We start from the raw sequence: 18356 nt of genomic DNA on the forward strand, positions 1-18356 counted from the left end.
CTCGGCTGCATCGCTCTTCGCCGTCGGCCAATAGAATCCTGACCTGAAAACCTTCCCGACCAGTGTTCTGGATGCTGCATGTATTCCACATTGCCCTACATGGACTTCCTCCAGAAGTTGTTTCCCGGTGGACGGAAGAACGCACTTCATGAGAACTCATGATGCTCCCCTTCTGTATAATTTCTCCCCAATGAGTGTATAGTGAGCTGATTGTCTGGCAATGCGCTCTGCCGAGTTCTTGTCATCTGGTTCTTCTTCATTCTTTATATACTTAATAATCGGTTGTCTCCAGTCATCAGAGTCTGACTTGGGTTGATCTATGATGTTGCACTCTTCTATTTGATCCGTCGAGATGCTCGGCTGGAGAATTTCTTGCACGAAGACCCCGGGCGGGACCTGAGTCCGACCGGATCCGAGCTTGGACAGTACATCGGCTGCCGTGTTCTGATCTCTTTCTATATGATGAAATTCCAGACCCTCGAATTTATCTTCCAGCTTTCGGACGACAGCGCAGTATTTTCCCATTGAATCATTTGAACAATCCCATTCCTTGTTTATCTGACTGATGACTACCAGAGAGTCTCCATATACCATCAGTCTCTTGATACCCAGTGATATGGCGATATTTAATCCGTGTATCAAAGCTTCATACTCGGCTGCGTTGTTAGAGGCCGGGAATAGCAGCTGGAGAGCATACTTGAGGTGTTCGCCTCCAGGTGCAGTGAAGAGAATCCCTGCTCCTGCTCCCTGCAGCTTCAGCGAGCCATCAAAATACATTCGCCATACTTCTGCCGTTTCTGGATTGTCTGGAACTTGCTGTTCTGTCCACTCTGATACGAAATCGACCAGTGCTTGAGTTTTGATGGCAGTGCGAGGTCGGAACTCGATATCATGGGATCCCAACTCGCAAGCCCACTTGGCTATTCGGCCAATGGCTTCCTTGTTGTGAAGAATGTCCCCTATTGGAAAACCAGTAACTACTATGACCTTGTGATCGTCAAAGTAGTGACGCAGCTTGCGGGCAGTTAGAAGTACTGCATATAATAGCTTCTGAACCTGAGGATACTTTTTCTTTGATGGGCCTAGAACCTCACTGATGAAGTAAACAGGATGTTGTACCGGATAGGCATGCCCTTCTTCCACTCGCTCGACTACCAACGCAGTGCTTACCACGTGAGTCGTGCAAGAGATATATAGCAGTAAATCTTCAGCCGGTTGAGTCAGCATAGCTCGCCGGGGCGGTTTTAGTACTGGTGGTGTTGTCAGGAATTTCTTCAGTGCGTCTAGAGCTTCTTGTGCTTCTGAAGTCCATTGGAACTTATCCACCTTCTTGAGTAGTTTATAAAATGGAAGACCTTTTTCTCCCAACCTGGATATAAATCTGCTCAAGGCTGCCATACATCCAGTGAGTCGCTGAACCTTCTTTTGCGACCGAGGAGCTTCCATCTTCATGATAGCTTCAATCTTATCTGGATTAGCCTCAATTCCCCGGTGGCTGACAATAAATCCGAGCAACTTTCCTGCTGGTACCCCGAAAACACATTTTTCAGGATTGAGCTTCCATCTATATCTTCTCAGGCTGTTGAAAACCAGTTGTAAGTCTTCGATGAAGTTTTCCGGATTCTCCGTTTTGATCACCACGTCATCTACGTAAGCCTCCACACGCTTGCCCCAGTGATCGGCTAAGCATGTTTGAATGGCTCTCTGATAAGTCGCTCCAGCGTTTTTGAGGCCGAACGGCATGGAGGTATAACAGAAAGCACCAAACGGGGTGATGAACGCCGTTTTTTCCTCGTCTTCTTTTGCCAAACTAATCTGATGATACCCGGAATAGCAATCTAAAAAAGACAGCACAGAACACCCAGTGGTGGAATCCACCACCTGATCTATCCTCGGGAGCCCGAAGGGATCCTTCGGACAGTGTTTGTTGAGATCAGTATAGTCGACGCACATGCGCCAATCCACTTTATTCTTTTTGAGTACAAGAACAGGGTTGGCTAACCACTCGGGGTGTAATACTTCTCTAATAAATCCAGCCGCGACCAAGCGAGCTAACTCGGCACGAATGGCCTCTCTCTTGTCGGGCGTGAAACGACGCAGCTTTTGCCGGATCGGCCTCGCCTGAGGATAGACTTTCAATTTGTGCTCGGCCAACTCCCTCGGGACTCCCGGCATATCCGCAGGTTGCCATGCGAATACGTCTCGGTTATCTTGCAGGAACTGGACGAGCGCACTTTCCTATTTGTCATTCAAACTGGAGCTGATGATGGCCGTCTTGCGCTCATCAGCAAACCCCAGGTTGATCCGCTTGGTTTCTTCAGTCGGCCGCATAGAGGTCGCGGCCTGAGCTTCGTTTGCCGGTACAGCGAGGTCTTCCTCAGGCTTAGAGTTCGCCGGTGTAGAAGGAACCGTTGACGGCTTGGTGGTGAGGGCTGCTTGGATGGCCACTCGGAAACATTCTGCGGCGCCTTGGAAGTCGGCGCGCACAGTTATGATTCCTTGCGGTCCTGGCATCTTCAGTATCATGTATGTATAGTGCGGGATGGCCATGAATTTGGCCAGCCCCGGCCTCCCGATGATGGCGTTGTACCCGCAGTCGAAATTTGCCACTTCGAACCTCAGGAACTCGGTTCGGTAGTTCTCCGGAGTTCCGAAGGTGACCGACATGTAGATGTGGCCCAGCGGGTATTCCCCTTCCGTCGGCACGATGCCAAAGAAAGGAGTGTCCGACTCGTGGAGCTCTTTGAGGTGAACTCCCAAGCCTTGAAGTGTTCGGGGGAAAGTGACGTTGATGCTGCTCCCCCGTCCACTAGCACCTTCTTTACCCGGCTTTCTCGGATCACCGGATCGACGAGAAGCGGGTATTTGCCTGGATGGTCGAAGTTGAGCCATTGATCCTCCCGAGCGAAAGTAATCGGGTGCTCCGACCACCGGTATGGGGCGGGAGGACCGGTGGTTGCCACCAGTATCTGGCGGTCGTTGAGCTTTTGTTGTCTTTTGTTCTCCTGCGACCCATGTCCGCCGAAGATGACGTTGACCTCCCTGTCAACGCGTGGGAAAGCTCCTCCTCCCCCCTCCTCCTGCCGATGGGGCTGCCGTGGCTCATCTGGTCCTCCCCTCGGCGGAGGAGGCGGTAGAGGTTGGAAGGGTCGGCCGTGCCCGACGGAGTGCTTGAAGTCCCGGCAGTTTCGAAGAGTGTGGCGCATGTCCTTGTGGTACGGGCACTGGGCGTCGAGGATGTCGTCCAGCGTGCGCTCGCCCCCACGAGGTCCTCCTCGGGCGCGAGAGGCGGGTGGTCCAGCGGCGTGTACTTCTTCTCGAGGCCTCTTCTCCCAGCGTTTGTCGGATGGCTGGTTCGCGTCACGTCGTGGTGCTGCCGGTGCAGGCTTTGCTCCTCCGATGAGATCCTGGGCCCGCTCGTCGGCGGTGATGTAGAGGTTGGCTTCCCGGAACAGCTCCTCAGAGGTAGTCGGCGCCTTTTGTAGTATGGCTCGGACGAAAGCCGAGTCATTAGATCCTCTGTAGAAGTCCTCGATCACGGCCACCTCCGTGACCTCGGGGATGCGGTTTCTCATGGTCCGGAACCTTTTGAGGTATGACCGGAGAGTCTCATCCCCTCGGCGCTTGATGGATTTGAGGTCCCATGGTTGCGCTGGCTTGTCGGAGAGAGACTGGAAGTTGGCGGTGAAACGTCGACTGAAGTCTCCCCAGTCGTCGATGCAGTGTCGGGGTAGATGTCGTAGCCACTGCAGCGCGTCTTGCCCAAGGACGATGGGCAGATACGCGGTCATGACGTCTTCGGATGCTCCGGCAGCCCGAGCAGCGGTGGTGTAGACGGCTAACCAACCCCCTGGATCCTGCTTAGGTTCATATTTGTCGACATTGGATACCTTGAAGTTGGGAGGCCATTGGATGGCTCTAAGGCGCGGAGTAAGAGCGGATACTCCGCACGTGTCCTCCTGTCGTCGGGGATGACGTCTGTCCCGGGGAGGGGAGTGGTGGTGGTGGTTCCTCGACCGTCCCCGGGTGGTACCGCCAGTTGAGGCTGTTGCCGACTCAGTCCTGGTGGCCTGGCTTTGAGTCGGGAAGCCATGATCTCGGTCATACTCCTCCCGACGGCGAATTTCGTTTTCATGCCGCCGTTCGCGCGAAGCATTGATAGGGCTTCGCACGTCTCGGCGACTGTTGATGGTGTGTCGCAGATCGTTCGGCGGGTGAGCGAGTGGCAGAAGATGGTTGGCCGCCTGAGTGAACAGGCGTCGGTATCCCTCGGCGTCGGGAGTCCGAGGAAGTCCGTCAGCTATCCGAGCTAGAACGCCTCCGACTTCGCTCGGCGTGTTCATAGCTCGGGCGAAGTCGGGGTTCAGGTTGCGCCCGAAGAGCGGATTCTCGCGTCGTTGCCTTGCATTTTGCTCGGCTTGCTCCTGAGTCCGCCGGCGATCACGTCGTCGGGAGTTCCTTCGTTCCCTGAAGACGCGTTCTTCCGGGGTTTCTCCTATCTCTGAGACCTCGTCTCGCGAGACAGGCTGCTCCGGATCCCGTTCTCCGGCTGCGTGATGTCGTCGAACGTTCCTGCGTCGGTTCCTTCGTCGGCGGGATTCTCGCTGAGGTGGTTCTTCTCCAGGCACGGTCGGTTCGTCGTCAGAGATGGCGGGCGACTCCACCCTCCCGATGAAGAGGACGTCGGGGTAGAACGGTACTGCTGTCGTGGTGTCTTTCTTTCCGTTCTCCTTTGAGGTCGGAGGAACGGGAAGAACGACTTGCCTCTCCCTGGTCTCCTCCTTTCCCGCGACCCGCGTCCATTCCTTCGTCGGGGAAGTAGACAGCGGAGTCTTCCGGGTCAGCGAGCTTCCAGCTCCAGCCTTCCCGGAGATAATCTTTTTCCGAAGAGCCGGAGGTAGCGTCTTTCCAGCATTTTCGGAGTTTGCTGGAGGAGACTTCTTTTCCGGTAGATCCGCGATGCGGTGTAGAGTTCCCTCTTCATCCGCTATAGATGAGATTGTCCCGAAGCAGAATACAGATCCGAGACGCACGGTGATCTTGCTGCGGAAGGTGACGGCCATTGAGCTAGCTTGGATCGTCGACACACCCCCTACCTGGCGCGCCAGCTGTCGGTGTTTTGGGTCCGACCGCACACCCGGGGTTGCCCCTCAAGGTGTTTTTAGGAGTAGGACGGTGTCGACGACTGTAGCAAAATGGTTCGTGCCGATCGCACGAAGGACAGTGGACAAGGTTTACAGGTTCGGGCCGCTTAAAGATGCGTAATACCCTACATCCTGGTGAGTATATGAGCGAGATTACAAGAGGACTCTCTGGATTGAGGGCGCAGAGAGTTTACGTGAGTGGCTAAGTAAAAGTAAGGCCGATCCTTCTGAAGGGGTGCCCCCTAGGCCTTATATACTCGACCGTGGGGCAGTACATGTGGATATGATAGCTACAAGTAGCTGAAAGATAGTAAACCTCTCGAGTTTATCCCTACGTAACCCTTGCCGACTTATCCTCGCATGGCTCTGTTGCATGGGGGCTTCAGCGCGGGAAAGTCGGGTCTCTGTTGCGATTTACTCGCTCGACGTTGTGGGCCGTCTGGGTTTGCTCCAATCTAGTCTTACGTCTTCTCCGCTTCGTTGATTGTCTTACCCCAGGCCCACGAAAGAACGACCTTACGATTTATTGGGCCTTTGGGCCTTTCGTGAGGTCTTTTATCTCTTTAGTGGACCCGGGGGATATCTATCCCCCACATGGACTAACTAGTTTGCCCAAGTGTATAGATTATACAGGTGTAAAAGGTTCACACTCAGCCAATAAAAAGACCAAGTTTTGGATTCAACAAAGGAGCAAAGGGGCAACCGAAGGCACCCCTGGTCTGGCGCACCGGACTGTCCGGTGTGCCACCGGACATGTCCGGTGCACCAGGGGGACTCAGATTCAAACTCGCCACCTTCGGGAATTTCCGGAGGCGACTCGGCTATAATTCACCGGACTGTCCGGTGTACACCGGACATGTCCGGTGCTCCAAGGAAGGTCGTCCTCAGGAACACGCCAGCCTCGGGTTTTCTCCCTCGCCGCTCCGCTATAATTCACCGGACTGTCCGGTGTGCACCGGACTGTCCGTTGCAACCTCGGAGCAACGACTACTTCGCGCCAACGGCTACCTGCAACGGCATTTAATGCGCGCGCAGCGTGCGCAGGAGTCAGAATCGCCCATACTGGCACACCGGACAGCAAACAGTACCTGTCCGGTGTGCACCGGACACCCAGGCGGGCCCACTGTAACACCCAAAATTCTAGTTTAAGATTCATATGTGTTTCTCCAAAAATATGGAGAAAGTCATAGAACCCTTTACTAAGTATATCCCCCTAAAGTAAATAAATAGTAATGTCAAAAGCTTGGTAGTTTAACACTTAGACCCAAATCTTGAAACTAAAGTTCAAGTTGAAACTATGGAACAATAAGTAAAAGAAACACCTTCAACATATTTATTATAACTTTAAAATTAACACACTCCTTGAAGAAAATATTTGAATCAAGAGATAAGTTATGGTGGAGATTTTTATGTTTTCTCCTAAACTAAAAGTATTGAAATTATAGATAGTTTTTACTACACATTCAAAAAAATATACTTGCACTTCATGCTGGAATTTTGAAGTGAGCACTTTGTTTTGAATTTGGAATTTAATCTTAATTTGAATCAGAAATTAGAAAAGGATAAAAGACTTACCTGTCTGCGGTTTGGGCCAAATCCGCGCACCGGCCCATCCTGCCAACCCCTCCTTCCCTTCTACTCCCCCTGGGCAGCCCATTTCCCTTATTTCACTTCGCGGCCCATCCTCACTCCCCCCACTCAGCCCACGCCATGACACTGCGCCACTGACGCATGGGTCCCTGCTGTCAGCTCATCCCTCCCCCAAGCGGGATCTACTCGCACCAACAAGCCTGCCCCACTTGCAGCCTCCTTTGCGCATCTGGACTCGTTGTTGTGTCACTGTCGGTGGGCCCTGGACACCAGAATTGTCTTCCCCGCCGTGTAAATCCCTGGGCGCAACAGAATCCACGGGTGGCGCGCAACAAACTTGCGCCCTGGCCGGGAATTGCCGTACGCATTCATCGGGTAGTTATTCCCTCGGACTCTTCCTCTGCTGCGTTATAAGAGGTCTGGTCGTGCCCTTTTCGCACCACAACTATGTTGCCTCGCCATGCTAATAGCTGTGAATAGAAGATGAGACCGAGAGGGAGAGAAGGCTAGCCGCCATGGGAAATCAGTGTTCGGTCGTCGTGAGGGCCTCCAAGCTTTGCCGAGAAGCTTCGCCATGGCGCAGGGAACGTTTCTGTGGCCCCTTCTGGCGGATTGGGCTGTTCGTGGCATGGAATCGCTCACCGGAGCAACCCCAACGCCGCAGATTCGCCATGACCGTGGATGGGTCCCTGCGCCTCGACGTTCGCCGGTAAGTTGCCCTCCCATGGGTTTGCCATCCACTGCTATACGTGTAGAGCCCATTTTCCGGAAGTATTGTGCGTAGGAATCAGGTTCTGGCGTGGTCCGGGGATGGCGCCGCCATAGATCCCTGGCCGTCGTGTTTTCTGGTCGGGGGAAGGAGGTGGAAGAACATACGTGCGCCGTTGGATTGGAGCTGGGCAGAGGAGATTGGATCGCGCTAGTTTAGAATTGTGTCCGTTAGATCGTGAATGCACGGTTGGGATTAGAAGTCGCGTACCCCTTCGCTGCGTTGATCCGAGTCGTTGATCCCGTATTGGGCGCATCAGATTAGATCGGGTCTCATTAAACCGTGGCCGTGGATCTCGGATCCGGCGGCTAGTATCGTGTACCGCTTCAGTTAAGTTAGAACTAATCTGCGCCCTCGAATTCTAATCGAACGGACCACGGTAGCCCATACCCCTTCGCGGGTCAGTTTTATTAAAGAGCCCCTGAGATTCCAGAGAATCAACCCGCCATCCGCGGGGGCATGTTCTCTGTGTCTGCGGATTATTACCCCGAGACCCCTGTACTTTTATGAATTTGAGGCTCAGTCCAGAGATTGTGAAATAGAAAATATATTTTTAATAGGAAAATAATTGCTAGAACTTCAATAATTCATAGAAAATGCATATGAACTCCAAATTACTCCATTCCAGTTCCTAAAATTTTGTAATTTTATTCTCTAACACTTAGAGTCTCTGTTTTATCATAACAACAGTAAGAAAATTTATCCCTCATTTAATCTATTTTAAACACATAAAATCTTTGGAAATCCATAACTTAAAATCTATAACTTCAAAATTAATAATCTCTGTTCTTGTGATCTTATTTCGATATGTAGATTATTAATATGTATTTTCCCTATATGTTTGGTGTAATGTTAATTTTGCCTATACACTGCTTGTTTGTATTGCTACGACTAGCGTGAGGTCACGAGTCACCTGAAGATCATCCTGGTACCTGGAATCTCAAGTCTCAGGCAAGTTGTGCCCTTGATCACTTCTTTTTACCTACTCATGTTCTGATTAATCATAATGATCTGCATAGGTTAATTTTGATGGGACCCAATAGGTTACCCTAGTTTGATTATCTTTATACCTTGTTTACCACTGAACTTTTTGGGTAGTACTTGCTAGTGCTTTATGTGGTTTTGGGTATGAAGGTACATTATTCATGATCACACTTTTATTATATGTTTATTATTACTGTTCATGATAAGATCATTATGTTAATTGGAACATGGAGCGACCACCCGGGAAAACAGTGCTACCACAAGGGTTTAATGGGACGCCCTTGGCTGATTAATTAGGAAAGCTAGTGGAAGACTACCTTACCCGAAAGGGGCAAGGGCAGTAGGGGAGTGGTCAGTGTAGGGAGGCCCTCGGGAGGATTTTGCTGCGATGGCGGTCCTGCAAGGGATTCCTGCATTGGAGCTTCCTATAAACTGTAGCGGGTTTTCTGAAGCTAGTGGAACTTTGTAAAGGCCTCGTAGTGTTACCCTGCCTCGCCTCCTCGGTAGAGGTGTATGGGAAGTCGCGATCCCTTGGCAGATGGGTAACATGACTTGTGGGTAAAGATGCGCCACCTCTGCAGAGTGTAAAACTGGTATACTAGCCGTGCTCACGGTCATGAGCAGCTCGGACCCTCACATGATTAAATTATGGAACTTAAACTCAATTTGTCATATGCATTGCATCGCAGGTGAGGTTGTTACTTTTGTTCTACTACTTAATTGGGCTGGTATTTACTTATACTTAGTAATTGCTAATAAAATTTTGACCAACTTTAAAAGCAATGCTCAGCTCTAACCATCCTCTTTGGTAAGCCTTACACTTCACATGAGCTCCCACCTTTGGCGAGTTCATGCACATTATTCCCCACAACTTGTTGAGCGATGAACGTATGTGAGCTCACTCTTGCTGTCTCACACCCCCCCACAGGTCAAGAACAGGTACCACAGGATGAGGCGCGTGGAGGATGCTGTGGCGAGTTCGTGAGAGGTCTAGGCCGTCGTCTCCCAGTCAACTTTGGGTTGCTGGATCGTTTCCTCATATGATGTAATTATTTAATTATTTTTGTACAGAACTCCTGTTATATAGTAAAGATGTGACATTCGATCCTGTGCCACTATGCATCATATGTGTGAGACTTGGTCCCAGCACACCTGGTGTTTATGTTCGCGCCCGGGTTTTGGACTCCTAAAATCCGGGTGTGACAGAAGTGGTATCAGAGGAATGTTGACTGTAGGACGAAACCTAGACAGAACTGGACAACCGTTATCTACTTAACCTTGCTACTCTGATTCTTTCTAAACTTTTCTTAATCTTTTCTCATCTATTTCCGCTTACTCTGATTATTCTTACCTTTTTTCTTCTAAAGACAAATGTGGATTTCACACTTTGAAATCCTGTGCCTAAAGTGACTTTTAGGAATAGGACACCTAATCTTAGGAACAAAAACAAAACTATTTTATTATATAGATGTATATGAATGTTTGTTCTTATGATACTTGCCTGATTTGGATCTTTGATTGAGTGTGATGGTTGTGGAGTAATGTCCACAATTACATCTACATATACGTATAGGCATAAATATATATATAAAAAAACATAAGATGACTATACAAACTAAGAATACCCCCATTAAAATATATCTAGTTTAATATATCCATCTTATCTACAAGATTCTCTCTTATCTTAATAGATCCATCTTATCTCAAAAGATTCTAACATATCCTAATGATATTTATCCTACCCTAGTAAATCTTTATAACTTAAACTAGTTTGATCTAGTCATACCAACCTAATCTAGACTTTATCTAATCTAGTATGATCTAATCTAGAGTGAGTTACTTAATGCTGGTACAAGGAATAAGGCCATACTCCTAATTCACCTAAACCTAAATTGGTGTCTTAGACCAACTCGTCTGTGGAACCACCACAACCTAGCCTATGTTATAGGTTGCAAAACCATTTATCCCAAAAGCAAAGTAAACCTTGTTGGGCCTACCCAGCCCAAGCACCCGACAACTATCTTAACCATACGTCCATAACACGGATGGAAACTCTAAGGATGAAGGCCAAAGAAGACCAACCATGTCAAAGGAGGATAAGCATCAACTCAAGTCTTCAAAGATCAAGTTGGACCGCCAAAGGAATCAAGATTCGCTATGCATGACGGAGTCTTTCCCTTACCCTACTCTTTCTTACCAACACCTACTCATACTTCTAGGACATCTTTTATCCTACATAATAAGGTGGCCATACATATGCCTTCCTAATCACCTGATAATTTGATATAGACTATAAAAAAAAATCTTTTCGTACTAGAACTAATTAGAAAATGAAATCTAGACTACAAGATAGACTTGTATCCCCTTTCTTGCAAATCTCGAGGACGAGATTATTTTTAAGGGGGGTAGGATTTGTAACACCCAAAATTCTAGTTTAAGATTCATATGTGTTTCTCCAAAAATATGGAGAAAGTCATAGAACCCTTTACTAAGTATATCCCCCTAAAGTAAATAAATAGTAATGTCAAAAGCTTGGTAGTTTAACACTTAGACCCAAATCTTGAAACTAAAGTTCAAGTTGAAACTATGGAACAATAAGTAAAAGAAACACCTTCAACATATTTATTATAACTTTAAAATTAACACACTCCTTGAAGAAAATATTTGAATCAAGAGATAAGTTATGGTGGAGATTTTTATGTTTTCTCCTAAACTAAAAGTATTGAAATTATAGATAGTTTTTACTACACATTCAAAAAAATATACTTGCACTTCATGCTGGAATTTTGAAGTGAGCACTTTGTTTTGAATTTGGAATTTAATCTTAATTTGAATCAGAAATTAGAAAAGGATAAAAGACTTACCTGTCTGCGGTTTGGGCCAAATCCGCGCACCGGCCCATCCTGCCAACCCCTCCTTCCCTTCTACTCCCCCTGGGCAGCCCATTTCCCTTATTTCACTTCGCGGCCCATCCTCACTCCCCCCACTCAGCCCACGCCATGACACTGCGCCACTGACGCATGGGTCCCTGCTGTCAGCTCATCCCTCCCCCAAGCGGGATCTACTCGCACCAACAAGCCTGCCCCACTTGCAGCCTCCTTTGCGCACCTGGACTCGTTGTTGTGTCACTGTCGGTGGGCCCTGGACACCAGAATTGTCTTCCCCGCCGTGTAAATCCCTGGGCGCAACAGAATCCACGGGTGGCGCGCAACAAACTTGCGCCCTGGCCGGGAATTGCCGTACGCATTCATCGGGTAGTTATTCCCTCGGACTCTTCCTCTGCTGCGTTATAAGAGGTCTGGTCGTGCCCTTTTCGCACCACAACTATGTTGCCTCGCCATGCTAATAGCTGTGAATAGAAGATGAGACCGAGAGGGAGAGAAGGCTAGCCGCCATGGGAAATCAGTGTTCGGTCGTCGTGAGGGCCTCCAAGCTTTGCCGAGAAGCTTCGCCATGGCGCAGGGAACGTTTCTGTGGCCCCTTCTGGCGGATTGGGCTGTTCGTGGCATGGAATCGCTCACCGGAGCAACCCCAACGCCGCAGATTCGCCATGACCGTGGATGGGTCCCTGCGCCTCGACGTTCGCCGGTAAGTTGCCCTCCCATGGGTTTGCCATCCACTGCTATACGTGTAGAGCCCATTTTCCGGAAGTATTGTGCGTAGGAATCAGGTTCTGGCGTGGTCCGGGGATGGCGCCGCCATAGATCCCTGGCCGTCGTGTTTTCTGGTCGGGGGAAGGAGGTGGAAGAACATACGTGCGCCGTTGGATTGGAGCTGGGCAGAGGAGATTGGATCGCGCTAGTTTAGAATTGTGTCCGTTAGATCGTGAATGCACGGTTGGGATTAGAAGTCGCGTACCCCTTCGCTGTGTTGATCCAAGCCGTTGATCCCGTATTGGGCGCATCAGATTAGATCGGGTCTCATTAAACCGTGGTCGTGGATCTCGGATCCGGCGGCTAGTATCGTGTACCGCTTCAGTTAAGTTAGAACTAATCTGCGCCCTCGAATTCTAATCGAACGGACCACGTTAGCCCATACCCCTTCGCGGGTCAGTTTTATTAAAGAGCCCCTGAGATTCCAGAGAATCAACCCGCCATCCGCGGGGGCCTGTTCTCTGTGTCTGCGGATTATTACCCCGAGACCCCTGTACTTTTATGAATTTGAGGCTCAGTCCAGAGATTGTGAAATAGAAAATATATTTTTAATAGGAAAATAATTGCTAGAACTTCAATAATTCATAGAAAATGCATATGAACTCCAAATTACTCCATTCCAGTTCCTAAAATTTTGTAATTTTATTCTCTAACACTTAGAGTCTCTGTTTTATCATAACAACAGTAAGAAAATTTATCCCTCATTTAATCTATTTTAAACACATAAAATCTTTGGAAATCCATAACTTAAAATCTATAACTTCAAAATTAATAATCTCTGTTCCTGTGATCTTATTTCGATATGTAGATTATTAATATGTATTTTCCCTATATGTTTGGTGTAATGTTAATTTTGCCTATACACTGCTTGTTTGTATTGCTACGACTAGCGTGAGGTCACGAGTCACCTGAAGATCATCCTGGTACCTGGAATCTCAAGTCTCAGGCAAGTTGTGCCCTTGATCACTTCTTTTTACCTACTCATGTTCTGATTAATCATAATGATCTGCATAGGTTAATTTTGATGGGACCCAATAGGTTACCCTAGTTTGATTATCTTTATACCTTGTTTACCACTGAACTTTTTGGGTAGTACTTGCTAGTGCTTTATGTGGTTTTGGGTATGAAGGTACATTATTCATGATCACACTTTTATTATATGTTTATTATTACTGTTCATGATAAGATCATTATGTTAATTGGAACATGGAGCGACCACCCGGGAAAACAGTGCTACCACAAGGGTTTAATGGGACGCCCTTGGCTGATTAATTAGGAAAGCTAGTGGAAGACTACCTTACCCGAAAGGGGCAAGGGCAGTAGGGGAGTGGTCAGTGTAGGGAGGCCCTCGGGAGGATTTTGCTGCGATGGCGGTCCTGCAAGGGATTCCTGCATTGGAGCTTCCTATAAACTGTAGCGGGTTTTCTGAAGCTAGTGGAACTTTGTAAAGGCCTCGTAGTGTTACCCTGCCTCGCCTCCTCGGTAGAGGTGTATGGGAAGTCGCGATCCCTTGGCAGATGGGTAACATGACTTGTGGGTAAAGATGCGCCACCTCTGCAGAGTGTAAAACTGGTATACTAGCCGTGCTCACGGTCATGAGCAGCTCGGACCCTCACATGATTAAATTATGGAACTTAAACTCAATTTGTCATATGCATTGCATCGCAGGTGAGGTTGTTACTTTTGTTCTACTACTTAATTGGGCTGGTATTTACTTATACTTAGTAATTGCTAATAAAATTTTGACCAACTTTAAAAGCAATGCTCAGCTCTAACCATCCTCTTTGGTAAGCCTTACACTTCACATGAGCTCCCACCTTTGGCGAGTTCATGCACATTATTCCCCACAACTTGTTGAGCGATGAATGTATGTGAGCTCACTCTTGCTGTCTCACACCCCCCCACAGGTCAAGAACAGGTACCACAGGATGAGGCGCGTGGAGGATGCTGTGGCGAGTTCGTGAGAGGTCTAGGCCGTCGTCTCCCAGTCAACTTTGGGTTGCTGGATCGTTTCCTCATATGATGTAATTATTTAATTATTTTTGTACAGAACTCCTGTTATATAGTAAAGATGTGACATTCGATCCTGTGCCACTATGCATCATATGTGTGAGACTTGGTCCCAGCACACCTGGTGTTTATGTTCGCGCCCGGGTTTTGGACTCCTAAAATCCGGGTGTGACACCCACAAGTCAGAAGCTCCAACGGTCAGAATCCAACGGCAGTGATGACGTGGCAGGGGGCACCGGACTGTCCGGTGTGCACCGGACTGTTCGGTGCGCCATCGAGCAGACAGCCCAGCCAACGGTCAAGTTTGGTGGTTGGGGCTATAAATACCCCAACCACCCCACCATTCATTGCATCCAAGTTTTCCACTTCCCAACTACTACAAGAGCTCTAGCATTCAATTCTAGACACACCAAAGAGAACAAATCCTCTCCAAATTCCACACAACGCCATAGTGACAAGAGAGAGTGATTTGCTTGTGTTCTTTCGAGCTCTTGCGCTTGGATTGCTTTCTTCTTTCTTGATTCTTTCTTGTGATCAAACACTCACTTGTAATTGAGGCAAGAGGCACCAATTGTGTGGTGGCCCTTGCGGAAAGTTTGATTCCCAAGTGATTTGAGAAGAGAAGCTCACTCGGTCCGAGGGACCGATTGAGAGAGGGAAGGGTTGAAAGAGACCCGGCCTTTGTGGCCTCCTCAACGGGGAGTAGGTTTGCAAGAACCGAACCTCGGTAAAACAAATCCACGTGTCACACTCTTCATTTGCTTGCGATTTGTTTTGCGCCCTCTCTCGCGGACTCGTTTATAATTCTAACGCTAACCCGGCTTGTAGTTGTGATTATTTTTGAGAATTTCAGTTTCGCCCTATTCACCCCCCCTCTAGGCGACTTTCACACCTTCATCTCACAAATGAAGTACACGCAAGACTTGCTAAAGCGGTTTGGGATGAAGGACGCCAAGCCCGCAAAGACTCCAATGGGAACCGACGGACATGTCGACCTCAACAAAGGAGGTAAGTCCGTTGATCAAAAGGCATACCGGTCTATGATAGGGTCTTTACTTTATTTATGTGCTAGTAGACCGGATATTATGCTTAGTGTATGCATGTGTGCTAGATTTCAATCCGATCCAAAGGAGTGTCACTTAGTGGCTGTGAAGTGAATTCTTAGATATTTAGTCGCTACGCCTTGCTTCGGGATCTGGTATCCAAAGGGGTCTACCTTTGACTTGATTGGATATTCAGACTCCGACTATGCTGGATGTAAGGTCGATAGGAAGAGTACATCGGGGACATGCCAATTCTTAGGAAGGTCCCTGGTGTCGTGGAGTTCTAAGAAACAAACTTTCGTTGCCCTATCCACCGCTGAGGCCGAGTATATTGCCGCAGGACAGTGTTGCGCGCAACTACTTTAGATGAGGCAAACCCTCAGGGACTTTGGCTACAATCTGAGCAAAGTCCCACTCCTATGTGATAATGAGAGTGCTATCCGCATGGCGGATAATCCTGTTGAACACAGTCGCACAAAGCACATAGACATCCGGCATCACTTTTTGAGAGACCACCAGCAAAAGGGAGATATCGAAGTGTTTTATGTTAGCACCGAGAACCAGCTAGCCGATATCTTTACCAAGCCTCTAGATGAGTCGACCTTTTGCAGGCTGCGTAGTGAGCTAAATGTCTTAGATTCATGGAACTTGGATTGATTTATAGCATACATGTGTTTATGCCTTTGATCATGTTCCTTTATGCATATTGTTGTTTATTTATGGTGTTCAAGTTGTACAAACACTCCCTGGACCTCAAAAGTCCATGTGTGAATGATGCACATATTTAGGGGGAGATGTGCTACAACTTGACCCTTTGAGACTAACCATGTGCTTGAGTTTTCTTAATTTAGTCTCAAAGGAGGTTTGAAAGGGAAAAGGTGGACTTGGACCATGCAAGACTTCCACTGAACTCCGATGAGAGGGTAACTTATTACAAGTTCATCTCCATGCTCTTATTGCCTTTTTATTCTTAATTGAAGATTTTGGTGAGGCAATGGGGTTCTAGGGCCAAGATTGATCCCGTTTTGGTGCTTGATGCCAAAGGGGGAGAAAATAAGGCCAAAGCAATAAATGGATCAGCTACCACTTGAGAATTTTGAAAATAGTAGAATAGAGCTTTTGGTTTGTCAAAAGTTGGCCTCTTGTGGGGAGAATGGTTGATTATGGGAAAAAGGGGGAGTTTTTGAAATCTTTGATCAATTTCTCTTGGAACAACTCTCTCAACAAGTGTGTTTGACTTAGAGATAGGAAATTGAGGTTGATTTGCAAAAACAAAACCAAGTGGTGGCAAAGAATGATCCAAATATGCCAAATTTGATTCAAAACAAATCTGTGTTCTTATTTGCATTGATGTTGCACTTCTTTTAGTTGCTTTTTGTTGTGTTGGCATTAATCACCAAAAAGGGGGAGATTGAAAGGGAAATGTACCCTTGGGACATTTCTATAAGATTTTGGTGATTAAGTGCTCCACACAAATGCTTTGAGTAATATTTGTGCCAAAGACTTAAGAAGTGCAAATCAAGAGTAAAGGTATGTTTCCAAGACTTAGTACATTGTTTTGGAGACTAATGTAATGTGTCTAAGTGCTAGAAACAGGAAAAGACCAATTTGGAAAAGACTTGGCTGAGCAGCCAAGACTCTGCGCAGTCTGGGTGCACTGGACTGTCCGGTGGTGCACCGGACAGTGTCCGGTGCGCCAGGCTGGCGTCTGTCAACTGGCTGCTCTCGGGACTTCGACGGCGGTGTACGAATATAAATCACCGGACTGTCCGGTGAGCCATTCACAGGCGAAGTCGTCGCTCTCGGGAAGCGATCAACGGCGTACGGCTATAAATCACCGGACTGTTCGGTGGTGCACCGGACTGTCCGGTGAGCCAACGGTCGGTCGAGCCAACGGTCGGCCGCGCAATCTGCGCGAGACACGTGGCCGAGCCAACGGTCAGAAGGGGGCACCGGACAGTGTCTGGTGCGCCAACGGCTCCAAGACTTCAATGGTCGGCTGCGCCAGAATAGGAAGGAAATCTGCACCGGACAGTGTCCGGTGGTGCACCGGACAGTGTCCGGTGGTGCACCGGACTGTCCGGTGCGCCAGTCGACAGAAAGCAAGATTTGCCTTCCTAGAATGCTCTCAATGGCTCCTAGCTGCCTTGGGGCTATAAAAGGGACCCCTAGGCGCATGGAGGAGGACACCAAGCATTCTCTAAGCATTCCTAAGCACCAAGACTCTAGTTTCGCGCATTTGATTCTTTGTGATTGCAACTAGAGCTCCATTTGAGTAGAGAACTCTTCGGGTTGTGTTGTGAGCTCGAGTTGTGACTTGTGTGCGTGTTGTGCTCTGATTTTGTGTCTTGAGTGCGTTGCTCATCCCATCCTTACTTCCGTGCTTCTTTGTGAACATCAAATTGTAAGGGCGAGAGGCTCCAAGTTGTGGAGATTCCTCGCAAGCGGGATATAGTAAACAAAGCAAAACACCATGGTATTCAAGTGGGTCTTTGGACCGCTTGAGAGGGGTTGAGTGCAACCCTCGTCCGTTGGGACGCCACAACGTGGAGTAGGCAAGTGTTGGACTTGGCCGAACCACGGGATAAACCACTGTGCCTATCTGTGTTGATCTTCTTGTGGTTATTGTGTTTTGCAAGAACTCCTCTCTAGCCACTTGGCTTTACTGTGCTAACTCCTAATCAAGCTTTGTGGATTAAGTTTCAAGTTTTACAGGATCACCTATTCACCCCCCCCCCCCCCCCTCTAGGTGCTCTCATTATTACCTTGCATGGAGGCATGGTTGAGGCTTTTGGAAGAGGTATTGATTTTCTTCTTTTGTTCCCTCCTCTTGGCAATCCTCAAGTCCTTGACATTTTCTTTAAGGGATTTAGTGCATGCCACGGTTGTTCCCGTCTCAAGCTTCTTCACCATGTGATCACGGTTATCTTGAGAAGGTTGAGCAATGCACTTCCCTTTAAGTTGTGTCAAGCTCATCTTTAACCTCTCAATTTCTTCTTTGAGCTTTTGATATGTATCATCTTTTGTTCCTGCAAATTCTAGCTCAAAGGAAGATTTGCTTGTCGACGGACAACAAGCATTAGCACATGGCAATATAGTTTCAATTTGAGTACATGTGCATGAGTGAGGTTGTTGGGATTTTAAGTTTTCTATCACAACCTCA

Source organism: Zea mays, chromosome 8, assembly GCF_902167145.1.
Source record: "Zea mays cultivar B73 chromosome 8, Zm-B73-REFERENCE-NAM-5.0, whole genome shotgun sequence".
Lineage (NCBI taxonomy): Eukaryota > Viridiplantae > Streptophyta > Magnoliopsida > Poales > Poaceae > Zea > Zea mays.